This window comes from Podarcis tiliguerta (assembly GCF_965153285.1).
Source record: "Podarcis tiliguerta genome assembly, chromosome: 7".
NCBI lineage: Eukaryota > Metazoa > Chordata > Lepidosauria > Squamata > Lacertidae > Podarcis > Podarcis tiliguerta.
Genome location: NC_139540.1, coordinates 55,048,137 through 55,064,266, shown reverse-complemented (window position 1 = coordinate 55,064,266; position 16,130 = coordinate 55,048,137).

Below are 16,130 nucleotides of genomic sequence, written 5' to 3'. Positions count from 1 at the left end.
ACGAATTTCTGCCAGAGGGAGAAAGGTCTCTTTGTTTGGACTCAGCTGACACTCAGCGTGTGGAATATTATGAGCTGAGGGGTGGGTGGGTGGGGAGAGTGTCACATAAAAGCTTAAAAAGGGTGGGGGGAGAGAAAGAAAAAAAAACCTGTGGATGTGACAAAACTCAGGCACTAGAGGGCTGTGAACTGACAGCCGGTCTCTGCCTTGACAGAGTTCATGCACTGCCCGTGCAACAGGAACACTCAGATTCCAAAATATTTGTGCGCTCTTTAACCCTTACAATTTGATCCCGGTTCAAGTTGCTTCCTGCATGCAAATTAGATCTCTCTCCTCTCCCCTCATCACCCCAAACTGATCTATACAGAGTGGTGTGTGTGTGTGTGTTTTAGGAACTGACAGAGAGGGTGGGTGGGATGGATGGAGAACTTCCCCCAGTCCTGCTGATGTTACATAATTGATGAACAAATAATCTCACATAGTGTCCCTGAATTAGGTCAGAAGGTGGCAGGCTGAGGAAGTGCTGTCAAAGCAGTGAAAGAAAAAAGGAGCTAGAGGAGAGGCAAGGGGAACCCCTGCTACTGTGGCAAATTAGCTATTTCACAGCAATGTTTACACTATATCATGCTTTTTCATGCCCTGACCTCTCGAGTATGGACTGAAGGGAGAGGGCAAAAATGACACCGTCCCCCACCCTCAAATTATAATCAGAGAATGCAGCCAAACACCGCAGAAGCAAAATAGGCAGCCCTCCTACTTTTTCTTTCCCTCTCCTACGTTTTTTGGAAAGATGGTGTGCTTTCCAACAGAAACGGGGTTAGCTTCTAAGCGCAGGACATTGGCACCTTTGTGGTGATGCTTTTGTTTTGCTCTGTTCCCAATACTGCTGAGAGATGGAACGCCGCGGCAGGATGCACTTATCTGAAATGTTTACAGAAAGTGGCCTTAAAATAAATCAATAAGTAACTGACAATTCATTACTGAGAAAGGCTGTTTTAAATTTACAACTTTGTATTAGGTCTCAAATATATTTCTCCTTATTTATTTTAGAGGGGGCAACCCTCTCCTCCGCCCTAACAATGCAATGCCCTCTCTTGGAGCATTTCTCATCCTCCCCCCCAAAAAAAGAGCAGCATACCTGACACAAAAGGTCATTTCCTCTTGTTGTGGGTGACATAATTTTTATCAGGTCTGCTTTCTTTAGGCCCTAGGAAGAAGTACTGTTGGCATTCGAAATGCGTAGAGTCTACGTTCAGAGACTTACCTAGGGGGCGAGAGTGATGATGGGGATGCTGAATTTGTCATGGAGGGAAGTAATCACTGCAGAACAGAAATAAACAATGCAGTCATATGCATGCCTACTTGGAGGAAGAACCACTGAGTTCAATGGGACTTACTCCCACGTAAGTGTGTTTTGAACAGCAGCCTGAAAGCTGAACTTTGTTGTTGATTTCCTTAGCATTGTGCTTTTACTCTGATTTCTTCCTCCTCTCTACCCTCCTTTCTCACTGCTCCCATGTAACTGCCAATCAGTTTCCTATAATTATTCCTTTCAAGGTCCAAACACTTTACAGAACCACGGGCCTAACCCCCACCCATGATATCACTGCAGTCAGCATTCCAGATTCAGCCCTAGAGTTTGCAGTTTTCCTTTCCAGCAGAGGGTTTGATGGCTGGGAATCCAGCAGTACAGTCACGCCTCATGTTACGTCCGCTTCATGTTATGTTCTTTCAGGTTACGTCCCGCGGTGACCCGGAAGTACTGGAAAGAGTTACTTCCAGGTTTCGCAGCTCGTGCATGCACAAAAGCGCAAAATGACATCACACGCATGCGCAGAAGCGGCGAATCGCAACCCACATGTGCGCAGATGTGCCACTGCGGGTTGCGTTCTTTTCATGTTGCAAACGGGCCTCCGCTAAGGATCCCATTCGCAACCAGAGGTACCACTGTAGTGATGTTCACCTTCACTACTTTTTCATGTCAGGGAAAGCAGCACTGGATGATATTTTTTGTCAGACATGCAGCTAATTAAGACATAGATTCCCTGTCTGAGGGAAGATTTTATTCAGATTTCTTTCCCTACACTGCACAGTTTTCAACATAACTTTCTAGTGATTATTTACAGGAGTACAGGCACTGTCTGTGCCTGCACCCTGTTGGCTGCCTCTATTTGTGCTCTACCTCGTGTTTTTCTCATTTATGCAGAAATGTCTGTACCATTAAACAAGTGCATTTTCTTAATAATTAGTCCAGGGTTATCGTCTTCTTTGCCTTTGAACTACTCTCTAATACTTTTTTTGCAGCTAGAATTTGGTTATAGAAGTCCTCTTGTTCTATGCTATTTGAATAAATGAAACTTTTCATGACTGCTGACAGGTTAGTAGTTTCCTATATTTGTTTTCTGAAGGGTTGAAACATATCTGATTCACTAATTGTCTCGACTTAGCTATTCCTTTACCAAAATTGCCAACCTGCTTCTACATGGAGTGTGTATATAGAATGGAAACAAGCCTGGCAGAGGTGAATATAAGGTTAGCTAAGGCTACGGCCTTCCACTTGATTTGCACAAATCCCCCTGTCTGTTTTGACAAGAAATGTGACTTGTTCACTTTCTACTTTTAACCAAAGAAACCTTCTCTGAAAGAAGGATTTATACAACCCCCACATTCCATTTATCAGACTTCCTTTAAGCACTTGAATATTATTTTTAATCCTTGACTTCACAACTGCAATAGCAGAAACATCTGTCATTATTTCTCTTTCAGTTTTAACAATCCCTAAAGAGCCTTGTCCTAAAAGAAAGACACATAAGGCTGATGCTTATCAACATGTTCAGCAAGTCTATAACTGAAGTGTTTTATGCAAGTCAGAGATCTTAACATTTGTTCAGGAAATCCCTTCTGATCTGCCACAAACTGCAATGTTACAGAGAGTTGGTAGGCTTGATCACTTCTGTGATTGACAAGCGCCCTGCCTGAAGATTCTTCTGCAGAGTTTGCCTTTGTCATGTGTACTTATAATGTTTCATTTATCATATTATATGCTGTTTTAATGTGGATCTTATGGACATTATCCAAGAATTCCCATTCCTTTCCTCCCTGTTGCATTTCCCATAGCTCTCCCAAATCTTCTTACAGAGACCGCCTCGGTCTCTTGAGAGTAGAGCAGAAGGCTACAGGGGGGAGAAGAGGAAGGAGAAATCCCATCACACACATTATCCCAGTTATGGATTGGCACCATTTCGTTTAGTCTTCTATATTGACATAATAACTTTGTCACTAGGTCAAGTGTTTTTTTATGTTTTTATTTAGTAACTTGATGTTTAACTTTGACCATTGTCATCTGAATTGTCACAGAAGAGGTTGTACATCATAATTTCAGGTTGCCTGTATCTAGAGCACTTTGATACACTCAAATCTCTTGCATATGGGAGCTTCTGTTCAGTTCAAAAGAGAAGTTTACACATAGGATGACTGTCTGCCGGTGCATGAAATTGCTGCATCAAAACAAACTGGCTTCAATGAGTCACCATACAATCCAGCACCACGTTGAAGCATCTCCTCTCATGACAGTCTGGCCACCTTAAGATCAGAAAATGGCCTATTCCAAATGCTATTAATATTGGAGGTGAAGTGAGTAGTGGAGTGAGTAGTGGAGTCCTAATTGTGGAATGTTCTGCACAGGGTGTTCTGTCTGTAAACCAACGCTACTGCTCTTTAAGGTACCATGAAAAACTCTCTCTCTCTCTCTGTGTGTGTGTTCTAATGGCATTCTAAACATCTCAATCATTTTAAAATCTGACTTTTAACAGTGCTCTTTATTTGCTATTTTTGTCCTTCTACTGTTGTTTTCAACTCTTAAAAGTTATTAAGGGTGCTGAAAGATGTTAGAAAACTCCTGCCTTGCAGAGGTAGATTTCTCTGAGTGGTTTAACAAACAGTCCCTTTTCTCAGGGAACTCTGGAAATTGTAACTCTGCAAGGGAAATGGAGATCTCCCAACAACTTTCCGCACCCTTAACAAACTACATTTCCCATGATTCTTTGGGGAAGGTCATGACTGTTTAAATTGGTATGATATTCCCTTAAATTTATTGTGCAGATAGGTCTTAAGTTTTTGCATTAGACATATTTGTGTTAGACACCAGTTAGTAATTTATCTCATTTAATTGTGCAGTGCAGCAACTGCTGACCTATATAGGACCATCTGAGTTGCTACTTAGGGGATACAACCGTTTAATTAATGAATGTAGGCTATCTTGTTGCTGGAGTTGGTTTTGGTCGCTTCTGGAGGTGTAATGACAATCTGCTCATAGGCAAATGCTCCTGCTAATGAAACATTAATCCCTTCTCCCGAAAGGGCTCTCTTGTTAGAAAGGGGGGGGGGGGGAATACCACCACCACTGGATGGTGCTTTGTTGTAATAACCACAGGTATTTCCAAGCACAAATGAAGCTGTTAGATGTCACAACTGAAAGAGGATTTGAATTGGATGCTGGAGATACTGATTCTGCACTCACTACACAGTGAAGCTCTCTGAGGGTACTTCTAGATGGAAACTTCCTGGTGCATCATGGGCGCTGCTGAATCAGCATGGTGACATGCTCAAGTCCACCCTCCAAACCCCTATGCATATCGCAGCTTGTCTGAACAGAACATCAGGGGATAGCATAGTTAGCATGGGTGTCATAGTTGAAGCAATAGATTATTGCACAAAGCTTCTGACACAAATATTTCTTATACAAATATTAGGCCTGATTTAAAGAAGCTGCTGGGACGCGGGTTGCACTGTGGTCTAAAACACTGAGCCTCCTGGGCTTGCCAATCAGAAGATTGGCGGTTCGAATCCCTGCGATGGGGTGAGCTCCCGTTGCTCAGTCCCAGCTCCTGCCAACCTAGCAGTTGGAAAGCACGTCAAAGTGCAAGTAGATAAATAGATCCCGCTCCGGCGGGAAGATAAATGGCGTTTCCGTGCGCTGCTCTGGTTTCAGTGTTCCATTGCACCAGAAGTGGCTTAGTCATGCTGGCCACATGAGCTGGAAGCTTTCTGCAGACAAATGCCAGCTCCCTCGGCCTGCAAAGCGAGATGAGTGCTGCAACCCCAGAGTCGTCTGTGACTGGTCTTAACTGTCAGAGGTCCTTTAGCTTTACCTTTTTAAAGAAGGGTCTCACATTTTTGTTGTTGTTATTAAATGGTTTTAAAATTGCTAAAAAAAACCCCGCACACACGCACACAAGTGCCCTGCCTGAAGATTCTTCTGCAGAGTTTGCCTTTGTCATGTGTACTTAAAATGTCACATTTATCATATTATATGCGGTTTTAATGTGGATGTTATGGACACTATCCAACACCACAGTACTGGAATTCCTATTCCATTCCTTCTTCTCAGATATAAAATCTGAATTGGTTTTATATCCAGGTTTTTTGTGTGTGTTTTTACTGTTGCTATGATAATTGTTTTTATTTCTACTGTTCATAAACTGTTTTATATTTGTTTTATTGTTCTCTTTTGTAAGCTATCTCGAAAATCTAGATTTAAATATGCATTTTCAAACAACTTTTTAAAAATGGCTTATTGAAAACTTCCCCTAAGTTTTATAACATACAAAAGCCCCCCCCATTACCCCAGACTTTCTAGATTTTCTAGCATTCAGATACTGTATATATGTAATTGCCAACAGACTATGGGAACAGGTAAATTGCAGAGGTCAGTACTGGCAATGAGCTACAGGTGGCGGTGGGGGAGAAAGTCAACTCAGTTCACCTTCAAACTTATACTTGTCTATTTTACATTTTTCAAAATGCTATGAGAACCAAATTACAGTCATCCTGTGAAATTCGTATTTCCCTGAATTAGGCCATTCTTAACTCTGATAATGCTAGTCAGGGATAGTCAAAGCTATTTGTGCTGATCAGTGCAGGTGTATGTGACTCTTGGTCAAACATCAGATAACTTTTTGGTGCTGCTAGACCACTCCTGGAAACATCCATGCAGTCACTTTTATACATAGTTCCTGACCTATGAAGGAAGGCATACTTTTCACACTCCCTGGAATGGTGCATTTGCTTATAAAATAGCTACAACTCTTAAAGGGCTATCCAATCTAATTCTCTGTGAATATTCTATTCAACTCCAATATGTTGCTATTATCACCTGGTTTAGCCCTTCGGAAGGACTCTAAATGTTTATTCAGAAATAAGATTTCCTATGTTCAGCTGGACTTACTTCTAGGTAAATGGGGTTAGAAATGCAGTCACAAATTCAATCAAAGTTACTAAGGAAAACACTGGCATTTTTACAGCACTATATTGCAAGTCTGGGCCCAGTGCCAATTTCAAAATGAAATCAGAACTGCTATGTCCATGTTCTTCGGATGCATCTTGCATCTTATCAGGATGCTTCGCAATATTCAATCTCAAAAGCAACGTGGAAAGACTGCTCCAGGTGTGAAGTTTGCTTACTGAGGCAATGCTCCTGAACATTTTCCGATAAGCAAGTACTGCATTTTGTTGCTGTTCCTTTCTTGAGAGAATAAACATATTTGTAGGCCAACTTCTAAAATATTAAGTCTTCCCACCCCACAAATCCCATGATTTTAAAATAATTCTGGAGCAAGGGACTTCTAACCTTGTTCTCTAATCATTATCACAACCAGAGAAAACTCTGCAAATGAGACCTTCATTTGCTATGTATTAATGGTCTTTCCATTTCAAGATGCTAAAGACAATTTTCAAGATGTTTAAATATTGCATGAATCTAAATCATATACTGAACTCCCTTAAAAAAAAATACAAGAAACTATTCTAGTAATACATATATAAATTCACCAGGTAAATTTAAGAACTGCTAATATTGAGCTGGTTGCTGGGAATTACAAGTAGGGAGAGTGTCATTGCGCTCCAATCCTGCTTACATGCTTCCCACACGAATCTGGCTGGCCATTGTGAGAACACAATGTTGGACTAGATGGACCATTGGCCTGAACCATTAGGCTCATCTTACATTCTTAATGCAGTTTGAGCTGCCTCATAGGAAATGATACATGCATGAAATAAATAATAATAATGCACCCGAAGGCAGCAGGCTTGCTTAAGGGGCAAAGGTCTCGCCATGTGACCCACACTGTTTTGCCTACTCTTTGCCCAATCGCATCAGTCACTTGAGGCAGCTGCCTCACTCGGCCTCACGGTAGGGCCAGACCTGGGAGAAAGTCACTTTGCTGGCGCAGCACTCACTCACTCGAGGCTTCCAGTAACACAATCATAGTGTTCAACAAGGAAAGTCCGCAGCAACATTGTGAGCCCTTTCAAAGATTCACTGAAACCCAACTTTGTCCATTTTTCACTTACAAAATATGGCAAGAGAGATGAAGGAATATGGGGGATCCCTCACAGCAACTGGTTCAAGAGCTCTTGAGGGTTCTCTGGAGAAGGCAACTGTATTCCAAAAGGAGCAGGTTTTCTGAAGCAGAGAGACACATTACCTTATGCGGTAACAGTGGCATAGCGTGGATTGTCAGCACCCAGGGCAAGGCAAGTAATTTGCACCCCCAACCCATGGATTTGCGCCCCCTAACCTGTGGATTTGTGCCCCCTAACCCTAACCCTCAGATGTTGCGCCCGGTGCGGCCGGCCCCCCCCTGCACCCCCCACGCTACGCCACTGTGCGGTAACAAAGACCGTTTTGTTGTTTTATCCACAGCATCTGAAACTGTTGTTTTTCAGCAAGGAACTACGATGATGGCAATTGGTATCTCAATCTCAACCTTTATTGGCATATAGACAAATTCTGAAAGGTTAAATGCAACAAAATCACTCAGCAAAATCTGCATCTAACCATTAAAATGATGTTGCATAGCAATTGGTATAACCCTGAATCTTTTGTCTTTTTCAAAACATGATTAAACCATGGAAATAATAGCCCTATTCAGGTGTTTGACTTGCGTGTAAATCCTACATGGGAACAGGGACAGTGGAGGCTCCCCATGCAACTTAGAACCCTGCTCTATTAAGTTTAGCTGTTACTACCTTTTTCTCCAACAATTTAAACAGGTGTGTATTGCATGTGGAAGCTATCCCTCATTTCTTTCACAGAGGAAACTGTTAAAAGAGGATCCTGCTACAGAAAAGTAGGCAGTGCTATCATGTTACCCATATTTCTGACAAATTCTGCAATTGCACCAGGCCAGCAGTCCCTTGAATTCTGCATTAGCATTTGCACTGGAAACCACCAGAATAAGATATGTTGAAATGCCTCGTTGAGGTACTTCTGAGTTGAAGTGAAAAACAGAACTGCATTGCCCTCACTTCCAATGCCCGGGATGAATAAGAGGCCCCATCTTACAGGACTTTCAGTCTCCCTCTCTCTCATATTTTGTGAGAATCAATTCAACAGACAGAGGGAACAGACAAAAACAAACTGTGTCATGATTAAAGTAAGGAAACAAGATTTGCCAAGTTCTTTTTCTCACTCTGTCATCGGGGAACTTCAGCGGAAAGCAAGGGCAGAGAAAGAGGAAAGAATGAGAGATGTTTGCCCGCTTGCATTTTATTTAACAAAAGTCCCCGATGTTGCAAAACACCAAGTCGTTGTTTTTGCTAAATAATTAAGACTGTCAAGGAATCTGTTTCACAAGCCAGGTGCAAAATTAAAAGGTTCCAGGCAGGAAACAGGAGATCATTGTACTATTGAAAGCAAGCAGATACCAAGTAAAGATTATATAGCAAGGCTTATTAAAAATTTTAACACCTTGCAGCCAAAGCAGCCAACAAAGAGTATGTCCAAATAATATTGCTGGAAGGAAGTACTAATAATTGATTATTTAGTAAAAGTCAATTTGGAATTGTGGATAAAAACCCTCAGAACTGACATATGTCTGGAAAGTCTCTGTTTTCCTTTGTGAATATCACAGCATCGTTCATGTTGGTTTTAGGGTGTTGTTTCCTTGTTTTTGCTTGAGAAGACAAGCAAAACTGTTCTTCAAAGATACACTGTTCTTCAAAGCAGTGCTTTTTTATCTGGTGCAAGAGTTCACCATAACTAGGGTTGCCACCTTGTTTACAGAGAGAGTTTCTGTACTTTTAAAGTTTCACCTATTTATGACCATGATGCAGTTACTGATGGCATGGTATATCTACCAAATTTTAGTAATTAAAAAGTGACAACTGTAACTAGATCAATTTATTTTAGAGATTCGCAGATGATCTGCATTGGCCAGCAACAAAGGAATTTCATTAACCAAACAGTATGTGTTTAGAAGGGCCAGGACTTAATTTCACTTATTGTACAAGAACCACCATCAAAACAAGCACTTTCAGATGGTGTCTCAGTACTAACTGAACAACCCAAAGTGCCAATATTTCTCACAGCCAGTGAGATATGAGTACTGACTGCTGGCCATCCATTCTATAGGTATAGAAAAATTGTGATTTACATTGCAATCCGAAATCCTATGCTCACTTACCTGGGAGTAAGTCCTGTTGACTTCAATGGAGCTGTCTACTGAGTAGACATGCAAGATTGCAGTGCATTCACAGCTTGAGCATAGTGTGAAAGTATGAGTGAGATTCATCTACATCATACTCAGAGAAGACCCATTGAAATGAAATTCAGTTACCTGAATCTGTTGATTTCAATGATTCTCCTGTGGGTATGAGTTAGTTGGAGTTCACTTTATGTATACATTGCATGATGGATGACCTGATGACACATCAGTGTTGGGACAATGAAGCATGTGTTGTTAACGTGACAGGGACTGTTTAGTGAAAAGTTCTTCTAAAATTTCAGTGATGAACTAATATCCTGGTGATAATCCAGTACTAGTTTCTGGGATACTCAGAAGTAGGGATGAGCACATCACTGGTTCTGGTCTTGAAGTAATCAGGATTTCTATCTGTGGTCTGAGATCTTGGTGAAGGGCTTGGATATTAATAGTGGAGAACGCTTCCCTTGCTGAATACCTGTGCCAGGCTACACAGGAACAAATCAGGTGAAAAAGTTGGGAAACTTAACTGTGTTTTATGGGAAGCAGTTGCAGTAATGTGAAGTCTCCATGAAAATGCCTCCACTCTTATCAAAACTTTCTCCCCTCAAAATTTCTCAGGTTTCACAAAGGGAACTTTCTTCCTAAAAGCAATTTCAAATTTAGGCAAAATATGAGGCAACAGAGGATTGCTCAGATCTCAGCAAAGAACATCTATTAGTTTTTTCATTGTGTGTTTGACTTCCCTTGAAGTTTAACTTGAGGACTTTGTTCACTTTGAATTTTCACTTTAGGTGACTTCAGCAGCCACTCTAATTGTATGACACATATTCTCTCCATCAGATAAGATGAATTATGCTAAGAATGTTCTGTAATTGCTGTTGTATATATACAAATGAATAGGGCATATAATTAATGGAAATAGTATCCACTAGTATTTGGCTGCATAATCGTTGCTACCATTTACAGTTTTAGAGATGTGTCAAGCCACCACATTCTGATCTGAATCTGAACTATTGGGTTTTGTCCATTGCCATGGCAATAGAGCTTCATCTAACACTCATTTAAGCCAGGGGAATGGGGCGGGGGGGGGGGGGGGGAGAATCCTATTGACTGTAGGGGGCAATGGATTTGGCTCATCAGTGCCCAGCTGCGATTATGTTGATCAAACTTGCTTGGGTTTGTATTCTTTCCCTCACATTATCATCCAAGCAGACTTAAGAGAGTTTTTGTACGGGAGTCTAACAATGAAAGAGACTGTTTTAACACTAAATAGGTTTTATTTTTTGAATTTGGAACAGCTGTGTGCTAATTTGCAAAGAGAAAAAAAAATATCCGGTTAGTTTACAAGAGTGTATCACAGGGTCTGCTCATTACAGGCCATATACTCGGGGTAAGTATAACTCTCTCTCTCTCTCTCTCTCTCTCTCTCTCTCTCTGACAGAAAGAGAGAGAAGTTGAGTCACTGAGACTGTTTTTAGCAGCAGTGCCAGGTTCTCTGTATTTCCAAGCCTGCCTTAATGTGGTCAAGCTGTGAAGGACACAAAAACTTTTATTTTGCTTTGCAGCAGTAAGCTATTGTGCCATACACTTGTCTTGGTTTATTTATCATTCATCATTCACACTGACAAATTATAATAGTGATTATGATTGATAATAAACAATTAGCAAAATGCCCATCATCATGGAGGGAGGGGGGCATGTGAAGATAAAGCTGAAAAGGATAGCATAATATATTCCTTTACCTTCTGAACATAGAGACACAATCTACCAGTGCAAGACATTCTGTTGCCTAAAGCAAAGACCAAATGATACCCTCCTGGAGAGGGCAAACAGTCTTGCTACATCAGTCAGACCACAATTCCTACCTTTACCTGTTCCCATGCTCCTGCATAGTGCCACCTGAAGGAGCTCACCCTGATGCATGGCAGAAGAAAAACAGGAGTTCATGTCATGCCTGGGTCAGATGCAACTCAGCACTCAAGATGCAGAGCAAGCAGAAAGGTTAGCACTTTATTCAAGAAAACAGCATAGCAGGCAGTAATGCCTACAAATAGGACCTACAAATAGGACTGAATATCTTCACCCTCTACTTTCCACAGCCGGATGTTTTCCAAGCAGTGGTGGTGTCAGAATCTGTGCCCATTGTTCTGCTACTCACGTAGTTCTCCATGTCCTTGGAGACAGTGGGGGAGGGCAGCTTAGGAGTGGCAAGCTCCTGGGACACTTCATCAGCTGAGTCTGAACTGCTTTCTGCCCTTTGCTCCTCTTGCTCGCTAAAGCCTGTTGCCTCTTCAGCATCCAACCATTCCTCCCCCTCCTTCCCCCTCTGACCTGTCTTCATTGTCCTACCACCACTCCCCAGACTCTGAGCCTTCCTCCTCTGAGGCTTCGCTAGGGGGTTTCATCTTCACCCAGCCAGTCCCTGACAGCACAGTGGGCTGAGTTTCTGCCAACCTTATTCCATATGGCAGCTACCGATCTGTTTACAGGCATTTTTGTGATTCATCTGGGCAATAACAACCTTGTATTGTGGACAGGCCTGTCTTTCAGACATGCTATTAGGCATTACTTAAGCCATCTTCAAGACTGGACACTTAGCCCATTTCTGGTTTGGTCTTCACTGCTGGAGTGGCAAGCATAGAGCGCTGCACGGTACCATAACAAAATTGACAGAGCCTGACGATAGGTCACTAGGGAGGTGAAAATATGGATTCTGAAGGCTGTGGATGCATATATATCTGATGGGTGGATATTGTACTCCTTGCCCCAGCCATACAGGCATGCTGCTGCTCATTTCTCTTCACATGTGACATGTTTTTGGAAGATTTGCACAGCAATCCTGAGGTATGTTGGGTGGAGGGCACTCCACAAACCACCACCTGACCAGCTTGAGTGTGTGTGGTGTATGGTTTCAGGGCCTGACACAGCAAAGGTGGCTGGTCACCTGTCAGGCCACCTACCTCCTTATATGGGGAGATGGTTTTGCCTCTGTCCATGGGATGAAGGAGGTGTTCTGGGGGTGGGGAGGTAGCCCTTAGCAGCAGGCCTAAGGTTTGCTGCCTATCAGCACAGGTGTGCCAGCTTTCGTTAACTTCTGTTTGGTTTGGCTCATGTCTTTATAAAATCACAGAATCAAAAAAACGTAAATAAATACAACCTTTAATCAGTCACAGTCTCAAGTTTTAATTGAGTATTGGACAAGGCAGATCTAAAATGATTTTTTTAAACAACAACAACAAACAACAACTGTACATGCAGAACACTGTTTGGGTGGGAGCAAAATCTTCATGTTTCATTCCAACCTAATAATGTGCTAAGTGCCTAGACTAGCATGTGGGTTGAGTGGTACCGAAGGTGGTGATGCAACTGGCAGCTAAGCACACCAGCGCAGTGTCCAGGAGTATTTTGTTCATAAATACATGCCCACAATTAAACTTTCCACCATGCTGAGCACAGATATAAGAGCCTGGGTGTGCTTTCCTCCTCCCCTGACAGAGAAGAAAATGTCACTGTGTCAGCACAGAGCAGCTTTTTACAACACCCATGAAGCCCATAGAACATGAAACAGCTGTTTCCAATTCACTCAGTGGCAGATGAGTTCCTGACCCACCTAAGTGAGAAAATCAAAGGCAGTTGGATAGGCGGCTGGTCACACCTCTCCCTGGTGAATCATATATCTATAGAAACTGACATGCCTTAACCCCATCAGCCCAGTGTCACATGCAGCTTTGAGTAGGTTTTGATGTTTGACTATTTTTTGTCATCACTTTCCTCCCCCACCTCCTGCTCCAGCAGTCACTCAGCCAAAACTATGTGCTGATTTTCAAGTTGGGAGACACTTTTTTTTTTTAAATCAGAAAGAAAACCTGAAAATTAGACCTTTTCCTTTTAAACGGAAGTGATGTTTTTAGCACTAACAGAATACCTGTCAGGGAGTTCATGGCTTAAACCATGATTTAATGCTTATGAGCTTCTTGGGAATCTGCATGCTCAGAGATGGAGAAGGGAGCAAATATATGTAGCTTTAGGCTTTGTGATAGACTTGTAGCATGAGGTCTCTGGATTGGTCAGGCCTAGTAGAAATACCTGGAGCTTGCCTCTCACCCACTGAACTCTAAGCTCCAAGTGGTGTTCAAGTCCCCAGCTTACATTCTTGATCATGGGAACACTGGGTTGGGCAGTCTCCCCACTAAAACCACAAGAATCCTACCATCTTTGTGCTAGCAGCATACAGTAGAATAGAATGCCCACTTTAGGGATTCTTCAACTTTATCCATGGAGAGGGCATAGGAGCATGTACCCTGGCTCTGCCCTCTCCCTGTCACCCTTCGACCACTGAGTGGGAAGGTGCAAATGAGGACTGTCCCAGATTTATAGAAGCCAACCCGGTTTCTGGTTTTATCCCAGAAAGTACTGTTTTTCCTTGGGACATCCCTATTTTCATTGGATAAATGTTGGAGACTATGGTAGAACGTCCCTATTTTCATCAGAGAACTGTTGGGGGAGTGTGGAGTATAGCAACCCTCAAGCCAAGGAGATAAGTAACTATGTTGTTGTTGTTTAGTCATTTAGTTGTGTCCGACTCTTCGTGACCCCATGGACCAGAGCACGCCAGGCACTCCTGTCGTCCACTGCCTCCCGCAGTTTGGTCAGACTCATGTTTGTGGCTTCGAGAACACTGTCCAACCATCTCGTCCTCTGTCGTCCCCTTCTCCTTGTGCCCTCCATCTTTCCCAACATCAGGGTCTTTTCCAGGGAGTCTTCTCTCCTCATGAGGTGGCCAAAGTATTGGAGCCTCAGCTTCAGGATCTGTCCTTCCAGTGAGCACTCAGGGCTGATTTCCTTAAGAATGGATGCGTTTGATCTTCTTGCAGTCCATGGGACTCTCAAGAGTCTCCTCCAGCACCATAATTCAAAAGCATCAATTCTTCAGCAATCAGCCTTCTTCATGGTCCAGCTCTCATTTCCATACATCACTACTGGGAAAACCATGGCTTTAACTATACGGACCTTTATTGGCAAGGTGATGTCTCTGCTTTTTAAGATGCTGTCTAGGTTTGCCATCGCTTTCTCCCAAGGAGCAGGCGTCTTTTAATTTTGTGACTGCTGTCACCATCTGCAGTGATCATGGAGCCCAAGAAAGTAAAATCTCTCACTGCCTCCTTTTCTTCCCCTTCTATTTGCCAGGAGGTGATGGGCCCAGTGGCCATGATCTTCGTTTTTTTTATGTTGAGCTTCAGACCATATTTTGCGCTCTCCTCTTTCAACCTTATTAAAAGCTTCTTTAATTCCTCTTCACTTTCTGCCATCAAGATTGTGTCATCTACATATCGGAGGTTGTTGATATTTCTTCCGGCGATCTTAATTCCGGCTTGGGATTCATCCAGCCCAGCCTTTCACATGATGAATTCTGCATATAAGTTAAATAACCAGGGAGACAATATACAGCCTTGTCGTACTCCTTTCCCAATTTTGAACCAATCAGTTGTTCCATATCCAGTTCTAACTTTAGCTTCTTGTCCCAGATAGAGATTTCTCAGGAGACAGATGAGGTGATCAGGCACTCCCATTTATTTAAGAACTTGCCATAGTTTGCTGTGGTTGACACAGTCAAAGGCTTTTGCATAGTCAATGAAGCAGAAGTAGATGTCTTTCTGGAACTCTCTAGCTTTCTCCATAATCCAGCGCATGTTTGCAATTTGGTCTCTGGTTCCTCTGCCCCTTCAAAATCCAGCTTGCACTTCTGGGAGTTCTCGGTCCACATATTGCTTAAGCCTGCCTTGTAGAATTTTAAGCATAATCTTGCTAGCGTGTGAAATGAGTGCAATTGTGTGGTAGTTGGAGCATTCTTTGGCACTGCCCTTCTTTGGGATTGGGATGTAGACTGATCTTCTCCAATCCTCTGGCCACTGCTGAGTTTTCCAAATTTGCTGGGATATTGAGTGTAGCACCGCAACAGCATCATCTTTTAAAATTATAAATAGTTCAGCTGGAATATCATCACTTCCACTGGCATTGTTATTAGCAGTGCTTTCTAAGGCCCATTTGACTTCACTCTCCAGGATGTCTGGCTCAAGGTCAGCAACCACACTACCTGGGGTATACGAGACATCCATTTCTTTCTGGTATAGTTCCTCTGTGTATTCTTGCCACCTCTTCTTGATGTCTTCTGCTTTTGTTAGGTCCTTTCCACTTTTGTCTTTTATTATGGTAATCTTTGTACGAAATGTTCCTTTCATATCTCCAATTTTCTTGAACAGATCTCTGGTTTTTCCCATTCTATTGTTTTGCTCTATTTCTTTGCATTGCTCGTTTAAGAAGGCCTTCTTGTCTCTCCTTGCTATTTTTTTGGAAATCTGCATTCATTTTCCTGTATCTTTCCTTATCTCCCTCGCATTTTTGCTTGCCTTCTCTCCCCTGCTATTTGTAAGGCCTCGTTGGACAGCCACTTTGCTTTCTTGCATTTCCTTTTCATTGGGATGGTTTTTGTTGCTGCCTCCTGTATAATGTTACGAGCCTCCATCCATAGTTCTTCAGGCATTCTGTCCAGCAAATCTAAATCCTTAAACCTGTTCCTCACTTCCACTGTGTATTCATAAGAGATTTGACTTAGATTGTATCTTACTGGCCCAGTGGTTTTTCCTA